Source organism: Struthio camelus, chromosome Z (assembly GCF_040807025.1).
Source record: "Struthio camelus isolate bStrCam1 chromosome Z, bStrCam1.hap1, whole genome shotgun sequence".
Classification (NCBI taxonomy): Eukaryota; Metazoa; Chordata; class Aves; order Struthioniformes; family Struthionidae; genus Struthio; species Struthio camelus.
Genome location: NC_090982.1, coordinates 22264549 through 22284105, shown reverse-complemented (window position 1 = coordinate 22284105; position 19557 = coordinate 22264549). Strand labels below are relative to the sequence as shown.

At 39.5% G+C, this 19557-nt stretch overlaps 1 non-coding gene across 1 annotated transcript; it reads left to right on the top strand.

Annotated features, from left to right (window-relative positions):
• Positions 1-13992: 13992 nt before the first annotated feature.
• On the top strand, positions 13993-14064 carry TRNAH-GUG (transfer RNA histidin (anticodon GUG)). Its single transcript has one exon. It is a non-coding gene; the product is annotated as a tRNA-His (tRNA).
• The last annotated feature ends 5493 nt before the right edge of the window (positions 14065-19557 follow it).

The window sequence follows — 19557 nt, the reverse complement described above, 5'->3', positions numbered from 1 at the left end:
TTTATCATATGCGATAGGTCCAATTCAAGTATAATTCTCACATAGAAATCACAAGACAAAAGAGTCTTAGGGTCCCTCAAGTGGTGACTCATGAAAATTGCAGCAGAATGTGAAATCCTGCTTGGAATTCGGGAAGAAAGCTTTCACAAGGAACAAATTTTTGTGAATGTGCCAGAGGATATACAATCATATGTGTTGGTATATTCCATTTCTTTTTATCACAGTCACAGCCAGATTCTTAACAGTGTAAAGTTCTTCATTTCTGTATTCTCTTCTCAGAATTAAGGGTCTGCTTTTATTTGTGAAACCACGATATTGGTGGTAGCAAATTATGGTCCATAATTATAAATGGAAGTGTTTGATGTCTGTGATTGTCTTTACAATTAAATTGTTTTTCAGAATAAGCTGAACACAAGGTGCATGCTCCTCTTCCTTTAAAAGTAACAACAAACTTATGTACCTTTTCATACAAGATTCATGCTTATGACAAGTTGATTTGATATTATTTTGTGCAGTTTCTCTTGGCGAACTACCTGCTAATAAGAGCGCAATTTTTAAATTGGACTGTACCCCCAAATTATCCTTGTCTCTTTTTATTTTCATTGCTGCCCAGTATCTCTTAAAGACAATACGTTGTATTATTTTTCTATATAAAAGTTAGTAAGTGGGTCCTGATGGGAAACTGGTTCAAGGAGTGGTGTATTTTTGGTTTACTATGTTTTTAGTTTGTTAACACTGGCTATAGCACCACCAGTTGCTGTTATCTTCTTTATAGCTGAAAGCTGATGCCCTGGGGGGTGTGCCTCTGAGTAGCTGTGGCTAACCACAAGTGAACAAAAGGCTGTTGGATGATGCTGAACCACACCTAAATGCTTTCTTTAGTGAAACCATGCCTTCCTGTCACATGCCTCTCTACACTGAAGAGGGTTTCATATGAAGTTGTGGACATTTGATGGCTCTTCTACAATTACTGTCTGGTAGATTTTTTCACCACGGCTGCTATTCATCCCCTCAAGTCTGTTCTTTCCTTCCTCCTTATTTTAATCTTAATCTTCCCCATGATCCCTCTAATAATTAGTACACAAAAATTAATTTGTGAAAAAATCCAGGTTGTTCTTTAGAGAAAGAATCAGAAACACAGATTTTTCCTGTATTCTAACAAATGCTTTTCTTTCACTTGTACATCACTTGTCGGGAATCCTCCATGCATGAATATAATAGCAAAACACAGCTGGATCAGAGTTCATATGACGAAGGAGTACACTTTGCCTTCATTCACAAAAAAAATATGTTTCTGGTCCTTGGAAGATAAACTTCTGAAAGTGTCTGATATAGTTTGTCACCTAGGGAGAAATCACTAGGAATGTGAGCTTTTTTAATGCTTCATTTTAAAATTATAGATAGGCACAATATATACTCCCAGCACATGCATAAACTGATGACACATGCATAAACTTTATCCACCAGGCTAAATTGTCCCTCATTTCTGTTCTTCAAATGTTCCTGGAGTCTCTGCCTCCACAAATGCACTACATTTTCAGTAGTAAATCTTGTCATCCAGATGGCTCACACTGCTGTGTAAATAATCAAAAGGGTGTTGTGTGGCCCTCAGAAGCTCACAGAGTAGGAATTTGCCTATACAGGACAGAGATCAAAACAAAAGCTGAGCTCTCCTAACCAAAGCTGCGTAAAATTCTCCACGTTCTCTGTGGAGGAACAATTCACGGAAACAAGCTCCCCTCCTCTCACAGCCTATTGCATCCATAGCCTCTCTCCTATCCTTAGACACGTGCCAAAGGCCAGATTTCTCTCGGGGATATATTTATATGTGCAGCGGAGAACAGAACTGGGCTTTGTGGTCTGGCCTGTACAGCATCTAATGATCTAATATCAGCCAGGCTCCTGCCGTGACCCTCACTGATACTTAGCCGATAGTTTAGGATCCACCTTAAATACATACATTGGAAATGATAAACCAAACAAAACTGAAAAAACTAAGCCAAAACAAAACAGGAACTGTGTGCCTCTATAGAGAGAAAAGCAGCAAGGAGAGCCGGTTTTACTAATCTGTGCTGCACTATTATGCAAACAATTCTTAATGTCACTTTTGTAATGGCTAATGTTGCATAACGACATAAACCTTTCTGCTTTGCAGCAGTTTTTAATAGGAATGTTCTGCTTTGCAGTGCTTTTAGGAGTTAACATGATTTTTAAACTGGCTTTTCTGTTTCCTAACTAGTTAATAACATGGATTCCAACATTACAAATGGAGATCTATAGCTATCAACAAAATATACTTTTATGTAGCATTTAGGAGGAACAAAGCAGATTTTAAGCAATCCTGGCATATCTACAAGTTTTTCTAGGAAGGTCTCCATGATCAGAAAGGCAGGAAGCTATTCTAACCTTACAAAACTGCCAAGTCTTATGAGAAAGCATTTAGTGCAAGACCTGGGTAGTGATTTCACATTATTTATGTGCATAGTCTGCTGGGAGGAAAATCGCTTCACAGTATCTGAGGACTGAACCACACTGCCTTGTTTTATCTCTGCAGTCATGTTCACCGGCTGTTTACTGCGGTGCTCTCCTGCCTTTTCGAGCTTGCACACCTCTGAAGTGAGCAGGCACTTAGACCGTAAGGATTGTCCGCATTGCAGTCTTACTGACTCAATTGCAATTACTTTAGAGATACAGTTAGTTTCTACTGAAGCCCTCAATAACCCATGGTTTAAAAAGATAGTGCAGCTTCATTATCTGATTTTACCTACCTTACAACTGTAAGTGCAAAGTGTTTTTAATGTTATAACAAAACATTGTGCTTTATCTCAGATACACAGTGAAATTTAAATGCATTCTCCTTCCAGCCTCTTTTCCAACCTTACATAGTCAAAAAAGATTTAAAAGTTGATGAACTGAATCTACTGTCTACATAACTCCCTACCTAAACTGACTGTCTTAGGAGCAAATGCACTTTTGGGCTCTCTTTAAATCACCTTTTATTTTTGTGTTCTCTGTGTTCCAAAAACACAGACTCACAAGGATCACCACTTCAGTTTTTCCTACTGACTTTGCACGAGGACACTCTAGCATATTCTTCTTCTCTGTACCACCTTTTGTCTAGGAACAGTGGAACCTTTTCAGAACAAATGTAACTTCTGCTCTTAATGTTATATTTGATGGATATTATCAAACGTTGCCATAAATTTTGTCACAGGAACATTCTTAATATGAATACTTTATCTGAGAGTAATACCTGAATAATTCAGGGCAAGGGAATGTTCTTAATAGATATTAGAGAACTTAATGTTATTCCTGAACTAGAATTTTAGTGACTGAGTTTGAGTACGTAGTGTATAATTTGTTTGCTTCTATCACTTGAAAAAAGGGGTTTTGCAGATGAGCATAGAGCCATAAAATATGGACGGGGGAGATTTAATAAGTGCACACGGGAATGTAGTATGCCAGCAGATGGCAATTATTAGACCATTTCCACTTTCTTAAGAAGATCTTACTCTCAATTATTTGCTAGCAAATAAATGAGTAAACTAATAATAATGCTGGGGTCTTAGTCTTGCTTCCGTAATAGATGGCTCAGAAGAGATCCTTTGTAATTCAGTCTCAATACCATATGTCTCTGTTGACATTAAAGTGCTTAGTTCCAAATGAGTTGGCTTCATTCAGGCATCTTAATTCAAGAGTGGATGATTAGATCTTAAGCTAAAAACCTATTAGGCTGTAAGCACTTATGTTGCTGAAAGGTATTAAAGGAACAGCATAGTGTGGTTGCCGATAAATCCTCTGTGTCTAGCGCTGATCGGTTAAACCTTGTTTGATCTTCAAACAACATTAAAAACTAGCTTAAATGTTCAAAGTTGAACGTGGCGTAAGCAAACCTTCAGGATATATTATGTGGAAATAAATTCGGATAGCTTTTTGAGGGAAGGGGGATCTCAGATATGAGTGCTTGAGGATCTACACACAGAAATGAAGTAAGATGCTTTAAAGAGCACAGAGACACGATACCTTTTAGAACTGAAATGTTTTATACCTTAAGTCAGTGAAGCATGGCCAAAATCCTAAGCAATTACTTAGGAACATTATTTAGTCATCCTTGCTGCGGTCAATAATATTTTAATAATCCTGAAAGCTATGCACTTTATTTTATTTTTCATCTGCAGAACTGTGGAAATTACACAGCAAATTAAAAAAAAAAAAAAACTTTGTGTTAAGTAAAGTGAATAGAATTATTCTCTGGTTCCTTACTAAATAAATCTCAAATAGTGAAAGTGAAAATTGGTAGCGGGGTGGAGTGGTTTATACTACTGTTTAATTCTATATGTGACCCCGGCCTCTGTAAATTTATTTTGCAAATGATGTATTTTGCTTCAAATCCTATGACAGCAGCATAAGAAGGTAAATACATGAGTAACTTTGAAATCTTGGTTAAATAATATTCTATGAAATATTCAATAAAAGTAACGTCTAATATCTAAAGATTATATCTCCTCTTACGGCCTATACAATTCTGTTGTGAGTCGCTCCCTGCATGGTCTTTCTCATGAAGCTCTGTTATTACGTTTGCGGGAGAATTTCCTCTTCCAATAAATGTATGAATGTGTGACCTGACTGCGCTCTGAGGCCTTAGAAAAAAGTGTGCAAAGATTCAATTTTAGAAGCAGTCATTTTTTTTGTGGGGTTTCATTGGTGCTTTTCTTTGGATACTTGGCTTTGGCCATGTTGCCGACTTTATTTACGCAGTAAAGGTTACTGGATAAGATTGTCAAGGAGCAACTACGTGGAGTTAGTCAGCCAGCTCCATGATTATCTAAAGGACTGTGTGAGTGCTCACATTTTTCTAGTAGTCACATTCCTTGAAGTAATTCAATATATTTTTAAAAACCTGATAATTAGTTAGTATAGTATAGCTGTATGGAATATATAGGTAAAATATCTCTATCCTGATGGATTATTGTTCCATACATATAGGAATCTTTTAGGCAGTATATCTTAGGACAAAATATAAAAAAGTAGACATGAACAATCTGATTAAAACTGCAATGACTTGCTGTGGAGCACATGGATTTGTTTGGATGTTGCTCAGTTATTAATGGTCCTTTAAGGGACACTAGTTTACATGATGCTGATTCCTCCTTAGTTCTTGCTACAAAAAAGGCATCTGGAACAGCAGAGAAGGTGGTAAACTCACAGCCTTTATTTGCACTGCTGTGCATATAAAACAGGAAGCAGAAGGTGTGCCTTTTCAGCCTGTGGTAATAGGGGAGGAATTTAGGATCCACCTGCATGCTCCAGAAATGGGAACTGGCTTGGGGGTCCTGTGCGGGAACCCATGCAGCTCTGGATCCAGCCACAGCAGGCAACGCACAGCCGAGGCTGCCTTCATGTTCTCTATATTGACTGTGGGAAGAGGCAGAAATACCTGATCCAGCCATTAGTGATCCATGTTTTGGGGCTAATCTGAACTGGTTGAGCAAGCTTATGGCACACTGATGCTTTGCATCCTATGGCCATGCTGTTTCTAATCCAGCCCTACGAATTGTGAAGCTGCTTTTAGATATCATTGACCCGTGACTCGAAGTTCAGCAAGGCTGACTATAATCAAACAGAAAAAGGTTTTAACCATCTTCACTAGCACTTCAGGTCTTTATTGATCAGAGTTTTTTCAAAAAAACAAACAGTTATTTTATCCCATTTTCAGCCCCAGTTTGTTCATATATTTACGAAGGCCTGGTACATAATCCGGGCTAACATCATTCTCCTCAGCTGTGTCACAACAAACTCCTGCATACATCCTGCATCCATCTGTCCCATTTAAATACATATGTGTGAATAAATGTATTCCATCCAAATGTGTTACAAAGATGAAGTGAGATAAATTGATGTAATAATGTGAATTTGCTTCCTTACAGAGCTGTTCTATTTTGAAGTAATCCTCCAAATATGTGCTGATTTACAAGATGAAATATGTACATGGAATAATTAATTAGGCAAATGAGGAAAGAGAGAGGAATGGGCAGAGGGAAGAGTTCAGAGTGGGCAGTAATATAAATCTACATTCTCTGAAACCTGGAAAAGGAGGAGAGTTAGGACATCTGTTCTGTACTCCTTGACAGCAGCAGGAGTTGATTTTCATGAACAAAATTGAGCCTTAGAAATTAGGTTATTTCAAAACTTCAGAAAAATGCCTATGTGGTGTAAGCTGAACACCCTTGTGGCAGTGTGCAGGAATGATAAACAATTTGCAGTCTAAGGGGTGGAGATTACCTAACTAAAGGGAAGTATCTGAATGTGGGGACGTGCTCTCCCTGTCCGTACTGAAATAAAACCCCACCACACTGTAATTTCTTGAATGGGATTTCTGCTTGGTTTAGGCTTTCTTTTCTAACAAATTATCTATTTATCTGGATCTACCCTTTATGATTTTTTGGTCTTCTCTCCTTAGTCAGTGTTCCGGTTTGGTGCTTCCCATCTTGTGCTGGTAGCAGAACCGGCAGCTGCAGGTTTTTGACAACTTGCTGGAGCTATGGCTTTCTTGGCACTGCTCCCAGAATGGCTTCCCTTCGCAGGCAGCACCGTCTTATTCAGCGTCAGAGCGACTTTCAGTCCAGGGTCGCTGGATTGTGTTGAGCTGCAAGCTAAAACCCCAGTGAGCAAGTCCCATTAGGCAGGAAAGCTCTCCACGTGGGCTGCAGGATAATTTACTTGAGTGCTGATAGCTTTCTGGCACTATCCTGCACCATACTGTATCTTCCTCTCCCTCACAAAAGGACCAAACAGATTTCCTTGTGGCTCACTGTGAGAGATATATATATCAGCTCAGCTTGTAATGACAGAAAGACTTACGGGATGGCTATGTCCTCGGTCACGGTGGTGTCCTCAGCACTGATGATGCTCTGTTAGTTTGGCAAGTTAAGGTTTACAAATGGTTACAGCTGAAGTGAGGTAACCCTGTGGCTCAGTGCCTTCAGCCTGCAGAAACGTGGGGCATATTGCTCCACCAGAAGTGTGCACAGAGGATAAAACTTGCCCTTCTGCGGTAGGAGGGGAGGAGATGAAGGCTGCTACTGTCAGCATGTCTCAAAGCTTGTGAAGCTTGCCCCTGGAATAGCTCCTGGGACTTAAGAGCCAACGGCATGACCTCCCAGACTGACATAGGGGTGCGAACCATGTCTGTTCTGCTCCAACAGGAGTACGGCAAGGCCCATGTGTTATCTCCTTGATGCTTATTTTTGGTACTTCTAGAAAGCACTCACAGTAGGTACAGACCAATCAAATACGTGCTTTGTTAATGAATACATAGCTGAAAATTGCTGTCAAGGCATGTCAATAACAGCTAAAGTGTTAAAAAGTTTTATTAGTCCAACCGTCTTGGTTAGTATTATCTCCATGTAATTAGTTCCAGTTATCCTTCAATGTTTACTCATCTCTGAGTTGAACAGGGGACATGGTTTCTTCCTCTGCAAAGCAGCATTTTCCACAGGCTTGCCTACCTTGCAGTAGTAAGTGCACAGAAAACGTGCCCGTATGGAAAGCTGAAACGAGCGCTAAGAGCTAGTGAAAACCTAGCATAGTGGAAAGGACTGGCAAATCCTGGCTTTTAAAAAGGCTTCTTTTTCTTCATTAGAAGGGACAGCTTGGTGCTGAATGAAGTAAAAAACTGACTCACATCCATCCTCCCAGTCATGTGTTTTTTTGACTCTTTTTGACACAAAGATTTAGGTGAAAGTGTGTTACTGTGTTACAGTAAAAAAAATTGCAAGAAATATTATACATAAAAATTCTTCCTTTGACTTTGAGAGATTGCTAAGAGCAGCGTGCTAAATAGGAGGCTGTGCTTACGTGCTGTTTGTAGTTAAGAAAATGGGTTTGACAGTAACAGATCATCCTGAGACCTTTCCTGTTCCCAGTCTATTTTTTGAGACGTGGGGAACTTTTCCTCCCCCCCTCCGAGGAAATTAGCCCTGCACCCCTGAGGAAAGTTTACAGATTCAGGAACTAAGTAAGAGAGGTATCAGTACTAGTTCGTGCTCTGCTTCAGGTAAGCCACAGTGCGCATTTTGGTTATCCAGTTCAATTTCCATGTTTTATGAAAATAATATGTACAAATTATAAAGAGCAAGAGTCAGTTCAGAAAAAAAAAGTGTATGCAGCTGTAGGAATGCAATCCATATGCATGCTCAGTGAGATGGAGAATTTTACATGATGATGTTCTGAATAAAATTATGAAAAACAGGAATAACAAATGAGATGTTCACTTGCAGCACAAACTGGCAGCATAAAACTCCAATGCAAGTTTGGGCTGCATACCAGAAGCATCAGATAACAAGAGCAGGAGTTTCTATTGCCATGTAGACTTTGGAAGTTTGCTATTTGGGAGTAGGGATACATCTACTGTGCTTGAATGCTGACCTACTGCTCCACTTAACTGAAGTTTGTGCAAAGTGAGGTGAATGTGAGCCAACTGCAATTTTCTCTTCATTGAAAGAGGTGTTAAATGTTACAAGACCTATTATACAACTGTGATTTGACTTAAGTATTGGTGGTATGGAATTTTGTTCTCCTAAAGGTCTTAGCTGTGTCATTTGTTCTCTTTATGTTGTAAGTAGCTATATTGAAATATATGGAGTTGAAGACACGGCCTTCCTAGCTTTTGAGATTTTGTGGTTTCTGTAAGCAGATGTAGATTTCTTGGCATTATGGCTCTGGCAGAAAAACATTGAAATGTTACATTCATTCTAGGCCTTTTGTTGCCAGAAAGAAACTACAAAGCTTCAAGAAGAGAAAAGAACAACAGAAGAAGAGAACAAAATGCTTAGGGAAGAGAGGGATTTGTTCATGAAGAAATATTCTGTGATGATGACTAGCAGAAAATACAAGACACTTGTATTTGTGACAACTTATTGGTGCGGACAGAGAAAAACGAAAGCAGTACATGTAGATGCACTTGAACTAGAAGAAAAATCAGAATCCAAAGGTGACCCTAAAGGGACAGGAACTTTTGTTTTGGAAATCATCAAGAAAATCGTAGTAGTTGTAATGCTAATAGGTATAATATTAACAGAAGAATGGAAAAAAACCAACTTGTTTTGACAGAGTAGTTCCATGAATTAAAGAATCTTTCCAGCTCAGCCTTTAATTCTAATATGCATTGATTGTCTCTTCCATTTATGTTCAAATTAAAGTGTAGTTGGATGCAGAATCTGTCTGAGAATGGTACAGGAGCCAAATGGCACACCCATACCCAGCAGAGACAGCCCTGGCCTCTCTATAATCCTGTTACAGTGAAAGTCTAAGCTGCCTCAGTGTCCTCCGTGCCTCTGTGCCAGAGGCTCGGTGAAAAGGCAGCCAAAGGCACAGACAAGAGGAGCAGGCTCACCCTTCCCTGCAGCTGTGCGTTAAATTCCCTTACCCTCCCGCACACACATGTGGGCACATGTGGCAATAACCATACTATGCCTTGCGACTGTAAAATGCTGCCTGATCAGAACTGCCCAATGCAACTCATTAGCGCTTTAGATCTGTGCGAACAATGGCACGAACGCAGAGCAACGTAGAAGACTTTCAGATGCCAGCCTGAAGGGTTCCCAATATGTCATGTAACTTCATCTTCCCCTCTTCTTCTTGTTTATTAAAAATACAGTCAGAGAGGATGGTAACTGTAAAATTGGGTAAGCTTACTCTATAGTGAAAACTGAAAAGGCCTTCTCCTTCCTCTGCCAGGGTGTCAGGTGTCACTGTCGAGACGATGTCCAATCTCTAGTTGTACACCATTTCTTCAAAGCAGCTTCTCTGATTTTGGTGATGATTGTGCCTCTTGCCAATGCAACATTCATTTAATATCCTTACTATCGCTGTTTTAAAAACTCTTTAATCCTTTACAGTTAAAAGCAGTTAACCATTTAAAAATTCATACTCAAAATCTGGCTTGAAGCTAGTGATGACTTACTTAAACTAAGAAGTGAGTATTTAGCTGATTTTGGGCTGTGACCTAGAACCCAAATTTTCTCTGTCATGTGGTCAGAACAGACATTTGAACTGTATGAAGCTACTTGGTGAGTCTGGGAGTTTTGGGTTCTCACTCAAGATGAAATAAAGGTTTTTAACCTCTTACATGTGAGATAGGAAGAAATATCTTCTTCTTAGTAGGGACAATTGTGAAACAGATGGAGAGACCCCGATATGCGCTAGAATTAGGCAGAAGATAGACCTGATCGGGGCTTCCTTGCCTACCAAGGCAGGGGTGTGGAGAGGGCATCCCTGTCTTCAACTTTGCTGTCAAGTGCTACCCTTGGACTGCTAATTCATTACAGGGTCAAAAAGAATAAACTCCGTAACCTGATGCTTTGGACACTCAGCTAAAGCACAGATGAGTAGGTTGGAGGCCAGTCTCAGTAAATACTTGTTTATGATCACAGCAAGGGTAAGAGTTCAGACTAGAGACCCTGGGAGAGACTCACCTCAAATCAACTAATAATCTGATAAGTACAGGATCCTCTTGGGAAGTGAGAGAGAAAGAGAGAGAGAGAGGCAGAGGTGCTATTTGTACCTGTTTCAAGTCCTCCTTCTTCAAGACCTGCCCGTGAAACTGTTGGCTGCTGGGGACATATTCTAATTTTTGTACTTTTTGAAGAGATTCAGTCCTGGACAAGACTGAACGTTCTGTTCAACAGGAGAAATGTTTTGTTACCAAAGAAGTCTCTGTTTTGATAAATTATCATTCTCAGCAAAACAAACAAACAAACATTTTCATCAAAAATGAAGAAACTGCAAAGATTTAGAATCTTTTTTTCCATTATGTGGGCAAAAATCTCATAGATGTTTTCGAAGACAAGCAAAGATTGCAAGGCTAGACTTAAGGGCAGAGAGTCACTGGAAAGAAATAAATGTGCAAGTACTGCACAAATACTAACACCCTGCTGGAGAGAAAAGAAATAGTAAAAAATTGATGAATAGAAATGAAAAAAATAAATTAATAATATAAACAATGGTAAGATGCACAGAGAATAGGTGGAAAGCAGTACAAGTGTAGTACAAATAATGAAATTATCATCTGCTACTCTGTGTTTATTCTTTGTCATATTATCTCAAAAGTATGTTGTCTAATCTTCAGCTTCAAAGGTATATTGATGTAATTGACAATGTTTGTTTAAATGTTCATTTATATAACTTGTATTTTATGATCACATATATATCGATCTGAAATAAGAACAATGTAACTGAATAACTTCAACTTAGTAAAAAAAATACATTACAAGATATTCCACGCTCTCTACAAGATGGAACTAGAAGTGCTTTTTTTTATTTCTCCGAGATCCAGATTTAAAACAATCACATGATAAGTTTTCATAGGAAACTAACAGACCTATGTCACTGCTGCAAAAAATAAGGTACCCATGTAACTTCTATGAGAGGCAAAACTGTACCACCAAAAGGCAAAGGTCCCAGAGCTTGCAAGGATTGACTGTTTCCTCACAGCTGCAACAATTTTATTGATTGTTTGTAAGACAAACAACATCGCAAATCTTCACCTCTTGAGTATCATGCTATAAAGCACCTCAAGAAGTCCTTCAATAATTTTAATTTAATCCCCTTTATTGGAAGGGGAAGCTGTACACAGAACAGGGTATCTGTAACATTTACTGGGCTTTCTCCAGTTTTAGGTGGTAAATGTGGATGTTCTGAGAAACTCAAAACATAAAATTGAAGTTGCTGCTGTTATTTCAGGTTAAGTATTCAATAATAACAAGAGCTGAAATAAAAAACTAAGGCCACCTAAGCTGGTCACCAACGAGAAAATTCACGGAAGTTGCTACTGAATCAGTTTTGCTCCAAGTCTGTTCTACCTGCCATGCGGTATGTGCATAGCGCCAAGCAGTGCGATCTTCCAAATGCATGCATGTTCATATGCAGGTGGCTGGGTGACGGTACTGGCATATCTCTGTAATACCCTTCCAGCTGAGTTCACCCTCATCTATAATCCTTCTTTCTGAACAGCAGCCTTCAGTGAATTTTTTTTTTCAATTAAAAGGGAGTTTACATTAAAAGAGAGCACTTAATACACTATCTTGACAGTAGCTGATGAATACTTAGCTGGTGCCGAGTTTGTACTGTATAGTCAAAGTCTCTGGAGTACTGGTGAGTATCACAGGACATGGCACATTGAAGCATCTGCCCAGAACTGGCACTTGCTGTGATACTTCTCTAAAGTTCAAAGAGGGTGAAGGCTGACAAGGAGAAGGGCGAAAGGGCTTCCCAGGCTGTGACTTTTTATGGCTGACAACACATGTGTGATGGCTGTTCGGGTGCCATTCACAGTATAACACACAAAGCTATGCTACCAGGCCATTGCTTTTTCCTATCCTTTTTCCTTGCCAGGAGATTCAGTAGCTCAGCCCTCTGTAATCTGCTTTCACGACAACTGTGGCATGAGAACTGACAGGCAAGGGTGGAGCAGGAACAGGGAAAAGCCCTAGTACCTCCTTAGTCCTTTTGTTGAGTGTTTATGCAGTTGTGCTTAGTTACTTCTAAGCATAATGGCACTGTGAGGTAGTGACTAACCTAAGCACAGAGGCACTAGTTTCACCTCAACTACACACCTGGCTGCGGTCCTGGTCCTGTCTTTCCCTCCTAGAGCTCTGTGCGAGGTGTCTGTGCCTTTGTCTTGTTTTGTGTGCTTGCCTTTAAAAGTCCAGCTTGAATGTATCTTTCACAGACTCTCCTTATGGATTGGTCCCCACCGTGCAGACCTTCTTTCAGCTTAAATCCACATAGCAGCGCGCTGACTGAAGACATTTGAATGGTCTGGTTTATGGCAGCTTAGAAAGGCTCTTTGTATGTCTTTCTGCTTCTTCTGAGACTTGGTGTTGCGCTGTGCTGCAGCAGTGGTGATGTAGCTGCAGTCACAGAGTCACAGAATCACAGAACGGCCGAGGCTGGAAGGGACCTCTGGAGATCATCTAGTCCAACCCCCTGCTCAGGCAGGGTCCTCTAGAGCATACTTCCCAGTCGCCCAGGTTACCAGCCAGGCCAGGTTTGCAAGGCAGGTTTGCAAGGTTTCTAATTAAATAGTGAATATAACTGTGTGGAGGGTGAGTATCAGGAAAATAGGCTGCGTTTTCAGGGCAGAGCTTGTGTGCCCTGGGGCTTGTGTGCCCTGGAGCTTGCCTTATTATTCTCCTTCCCTATCTATGTATGAAAAGATGATCTTTCTCTACATTGTACTGCAAGAGCTCTGTTGGAGCTCTTATTCCACAGAACTAAAAAAATAAAATTTGGCTTGCTATTGTGCCTTCTTGAATGCTGTTTACTGTCTTTATGTGCCTGAACTCCTGTCAACAGACAGGAGGTTCTCAGTGGTTGTCTCAGTATATCACTAGCTGATGGTCTGGGTTGATAGATGGATGGTAAGTGTGCTGTCCCTCGTTTGTGTTATCTGACCACCTCTTTCCACAGAAAATAACACCAATTCACACAAAGCTGGTTTTTATATTCTGTGCTTGTTACAGCAGCGATGAGGAGGATGTCCATTAATACAAGCAGGTGCTTTGAAAAGAAGTATACTTAGTTTAATTGAGTGAATGCAGTTTTTAATTAAGTGGATTCTGTTCTTTTGCCTAAGTCTTACAGTTCAGTATATTGCCGGATGTTTTTCCTGTCATGACTTCCCCTTTCCCACTAGTAGTGAAATCAGAAAAAAACATTCTCTCTGAAAAAATTTGGGGGATAGAGGAAGTGTTACTGTAACTCTCCTGAGCCTGTTTTTAGGCAATGATGATAAGCACAGGTCATCAATAGAAGGGAAAACTAAGTCTGGAAGCAATGTTGTGGAGATTGTAAGGTGTTCCTGCTTGTAAAAATGTTTAGAATCAGCTGCTGCTGAAACGGTGTAAGCTGTAGGTGGCACCATTTGTATACAATTTTGGACAGCAGCTGGGGGAAAAAAAGCTGTCAATTTTCACAGATTTCAGTTAGCTTGCCGTGATCGTATAGTGGTTAGTACTCTGCGTTGTGGCCGCAGCAACCTCGGTTCGAATCCGAGTCACGGCAGGAAAAGATGCATGTTTTGCAGAAATGCGTTTACAGATTATGCATCAAACATAATCTATTAATGTTATGTCACAGTAACATGAGAAATAATTAGAAGCTCTGTAGCTTTTCACAGGAATGTTTTGCTAAGCTAGTAAGTGCCACTGGTATTAGTTTAGTAATCCTGTCACAAGTGTGATTTTTTTTATTTAAATGTTTATGGATATTGGAATAAACACTGGCATAGTGAGTATGTAATTTTTGTTAATTATAGCTACTTCAAATCTGCACTGAGCAGTGAAGTCAGTTTGGTCTTGATCTTTACCATTATACTTTTGAATATATAGGTTTACATATATGTTCTTGTTCATGTACATGTACATGTATATGTATACGTACGTGTATATATATGTGTATACATATTTTAAAAGTATATGTATGTGTATATACATAAATGCACGTACATATACATATAAATATGTATGCTAATAAAGCTATGGGCCTGAATTGCCTGGAAATATGACAGTGGTAGATGTGGAAATCCTACTTAACCAGGCATGAACTGCTGTTAGCAGGAGGATTTTGCTGGTGATAGACAAGAGGAACCATCACTTATCAGTGGTTCCAGGAAACCCTTTGTTTCTGTGGTAGGAACTGTAGGTAATTTAACTGTCCTGTATCACAGAGTTCAGATATAAGCTCAGATTCTCAGACTGAAGACATCTAAAATGACCATTACAATTTTTTAAATTACACTCCAGTAATTAATGGAAGTTTGTGTAATGGATGCTAAATTAACAATAAAATTACACAATGAGTAACACCTATATTAATAAAAGCTCATTATTATGGAGTTTGTCTGATTATTTGGATGCCACTCTATGGAGTATCTGGTATTTGTTTCTTTAATTGTATAAAGAGTTAATTCAAGAGAAAGCAGTATTTTTCTTTCACTGTTGCATTTGCATTTGCTGTAACATAAGTCCTATATGTAACGGATTATGTCTTGGCCAGGCTCGGACAGTACTCAGTCTTCATACAAAGGGCCCTGCTTTTCACAGAGATGCCGTTCCCTCTGGAACGAGGCAGAAACTTAATCTGCCCTCCTACCTAGTGAGAAAATGAAGCAAAAATCTCTTTGCACCACTGCCAAGAAAACGTTAAGCCTTGCTGCCTGCAATCTTGAGAAAGCCAGTTGAGATCTCACCCCTGAAGCCTGCAGACTTGGGCATCCCAACGTCCGCGTGGTGGGCTGATGACTCGTGACGTCATTTAACTTCCCTCAGACTCAGAGCTCTTTCTCTTGTATTGGTTATAAATATCTGGCAATTTTCCCTCCTGACTGGAAAGTCCTTTGCAGGCTTACTGTCTAAATATCACTTGGCCTTTTAGGGTCATATCAGAGCAATTACCTCTTGCCTTCTTGGTCTAATTGGTAAGATAGACATGACTGATTTCCCAAAAGAAAGCAATTAAGAAACATACTCTAGCTTAAAAGAGAGGAAGCTGATCTTTCATACTCTGTCCCTGCTGCATTCTCTCAGAAATGCCGTCATCTACTGTGTTGGATAAACTCCAAAGATTCCTTCACTGAATATCAAAATAGCTCATCACAGGTACATATATTTTTAAAGCATCCTAGTGACTGAAGTCTGAGAACTGAAGTCCAAAATCTGCCATGCCAGAAACTGCTCTGCTCTTGCACTATCCTAAGGATGCTGAAACTCTACAGGTTCACGCCTGCTAGACTTCAAAGTTCCTTACTTACATATAAATCCTCCTATCTAGTGTTTATCTGAAGCTAAAGATTGGAAAAGTTGTACTATCCTATTACAAGCTGTAATAAAACTGAAGAGTCTGAAAAATGTTGATAGGACACTAGATAAAGCAAAAATGTTCTTTTTTTATCACCTTTTTATCATCTTTTTCAGTTACCTGAAAAAGTGGTCATTCTGTTTCCTTTGGATACTTTTTTGTATAGGATGCTGATAATCTAAAGTTCAATACTGGAACTATAAAGTGATAGCAACAATATTGTAGGAAAATAAACAGATCTTTCTTACCAACTCCCCCTGCAATTATTTATGTTTTCCCTATAAGAGAATCAAAACTAAAACCCAACTGAATATTGGAATATAAACATAATAAGGTAAGTGACTCCCAGCATGCCATCTCCTGAGCAAATATTTATGACTCTTCCCGACTGATTAGGGAAAAAAGAAAAAAAAATAGCACAAAACAGTTTGCAAGGATTGCAGACTAGGAAATTCAGAGATACAGTCTTGGAACTGATTTTGAGTCTTGAATTGCACTAAGAATTGCTTGTATGTTTATGAAATACGTGGCTCTTCATTTTTAGCAGATATGCCCAGAAAAAAATTTTTCGGTTGGAAACTATGATTTAATAATAATATGTTGAAAATATGTTGAAAACACTAACAAGGATCTCATTTTACACAAACCTCCCGTTGAAGCTATGACGCACCGGAAGCTCTGAAGTTTTTGGCTAAGAACACTTTGACAGCCAAAGGGAAGAGTTTGCTCTCGCAGCCTTCTCGGCCTTTAAGAAGCAAACTAATCTCATGGAAACTAAAGAATAATAATATTTTTTAAATGAAACCGGAAGAGAGAGTGGTTGTCTCTCCCAGCAGTTCTTCTGTGTCCTCTTCTGCCTGCAACTGTTCCCATGCATGACACTTTCTGCACAGAATGTAAATATTTAAGATATAGACCTGTCTATCTTCATAGCCCTAACCTGCGTAATTCACATTTTGGCACTGAAACGAATGGAATGTGCCCACCAGTGATCCTTGGGAAGATGGATCTATTTCTTGTTATTGTTCTTTAACATTAGTTTTTGATTAAAGTTAAAACTGTAAGTCGTTTTACATTATGGGGGAAAATACCTAGTTGTTGAAGAGGGGACACTGAACAGAAAGACAAACTGAAAGATGAATTGAAACTCACATAGATTTATTTTATTCTTCCTTAATTTTTCATGAATACAGAGGAGTTGTCTGTATTCTGTCTGACATTCACATCACATGTTGAACAGGGTAGAAAACAGTGGCTGCTTTGAATCGGCAGTCATCAAATCAAATTAATTCTGTTTTCCATTCTCTTCACAGGACTGCAGTTCGTATTAAATATTTTATAGGTCCCCTCTGAAAACCTTTCAAGGGGCCCTAGTCAAGAATACTCTTTGAAAGGAGACCTGTGGTAAAGAGAACTCCTGAAAGCTTAAATGGCTGGTTGTCCTTTAGCGAAGAATGCTAGGAATTCATTTCACAGGTGGGATGATTTTACCCCTGGAAGTTCAGCTCGCTCTGAGTTTGCAGGGCGTTATTGCAGGATGGATAGGAACTGGGAAAAATTTGGCAGAGAGGATATTCCTGAGTCTGTTGTGCAAATGTAAGTGTATAAATAATGCCTAACACTGCAATTCCACAACTTTTCCCATCATCTGTCTTTGATGCTTCTTAAAAGAAAACCTGTATTGCTGTCTAAATAAAACTATGTGGCTGCTCCAGCAGTCCTTCTTAGTAATAGAGAGAGCTGCACTGAAACATATTTGAAGTGTAGCACATTTTTGAACCTTTCAACTGCTTTGCGTTGAGCTTTGGGTCATGTTTCGAACCCAGAACTTTCTGCAATACAGAAATACTGTTGGGTAGGGCTGGGTCTCACTTCTTGATCGAGAGTTCAGCACAAACCTCAAACTATCAAATGTCCTGCACTACTCTGGATAATACCTTGCTCTTTTTTGCTTTCTGTCTGTTTTTTCCTTTCCTGAATTATGTCTTGTGCATTTGGGCATGTAGATGCGGGAGCCGTCATATTCCATAGCCTTTCATCTCACATTAGCTTTTACCTAATGCAAAATGGATGTAAAAAAATAGAACAGTGACAGGGTGTGATTCTTCACACAACTGTACCCTGTGCTGTCATTTATAAAACAATGGAGAGCTAGGCCTACTGCACTCCTATATTTTTTCTTCCTGTTACCTCTTTTATGGAAGCACATTAATTAAAATAAAAGTTTAGATTTGGTTGAATTCCAGCAGAGCAGCCACAGCATCATTTCTGGTTGTTTTGTTCTTATGGATCCCTGCATCCCCAGCTCAGCTCTTGTGGCTCCAGGCTCCTACTTCACTGTTCCTTTTAATAATAAATTTTGTCTCATTCTCTGATAAGAGTGGCAAAACCTCTCTTTTAGGTCTGCAGAATTTGTCCACTAATTTATTTGGGGTGGCAGGTCTGTCTAATCTCTTTAGAAAACTCTAGCACAGAAAGACGTGTTTATTCTGGGATCTGCAAAGCTGTTACTATTTGCTGTGCAGCTGGAGGCAAGAAGGTGTGCTGACCTTTTTACTGGCAGGGAGAAGAAAACATCATTATAATATAAAAATGCCAGCACTTATATTAAAATCACATTGGGTAAATTAGTGTTTTACTCTTGGACTTGAGGGGGAAAAGTCAGAATCATTTAGCTAAAGCAAGAGCAAGAAATCTAGTATATTGTGGGAAATCCTTTTTAGAAATATGATTTGAAGTTTGTTGTGTGTGGGAACTGAACTTGACTGAAAAAAAAAATTACAAAAGAACTACAGAACAACTAATATAAAAACCGTGAAGTTTCCCAGGGAGACAGAAGTGTAAACACTGGAAAGAGTTTTAAGGTTGCTCCACTGGCTACTGTACTACTTTGTTTCACCATACTGTCCTTCCTATTTCTTGTTCACTGAGAGATGAGTTTAATGGAATTAAATATTCCCTGCTGACCTTCATAGTTATGTGAGTCCTGCTTTAAAAACAATTCCTTTTCATCTTAATAGGTTCAAGACAGTCTTGCTTCCTTAGCGAACCCTAGACAGACACCTGGAGAAAGTTTGCCAAGAGCTAGGAAGGCTGTATCTGGATGTCTGACTGAGGTTTAACCTCAGAAAGACAGACACCGTCATCATTAGAGGAAACTTTCCCATAAAGAATATCTTTTCCCTTCTTTTTTCATTCCATGCTTCCTTTTTTTTTTTTTTTTTTTTTTTTTGACTTGTAGTCAGTCTATGTGCTTGGACATGAAGAAATCATTTGGACAAAATGCAGTGGTTTTTACTTCAATCAGCAAGATGTATAGGTGTCTTATGATGGAACTAGAATTGGGCTCCATGTCTCTCTTGTACTGGGGAGCCCAGCACTGGATACAGTGATACACTGTGTGGATACAGTGGATACACTCCACGTGTGACCTCACCACTGCTGAGTAGAAGAGGAGGATCACCTCGCTTGACAGGAGCGGCAACAGTTTTCCTAAGGCAGCCCATTGGCCTTCTTGGCCACAAGGGCACATTGCTGACTCGTGGTCAGCTTTTTGCCCATGAGGACTCCCAGGTCCTTTCTCTGCAGAGCTGCTTTCCAGCAGGTCAGCCCCCAACCTGTACTGGTGCATGGGGTTATTCCTTCCCAGGGGCAGGACCCTGCACTTGCCTTTGTTGAATTTTGTGAGGTTCCTCTCTG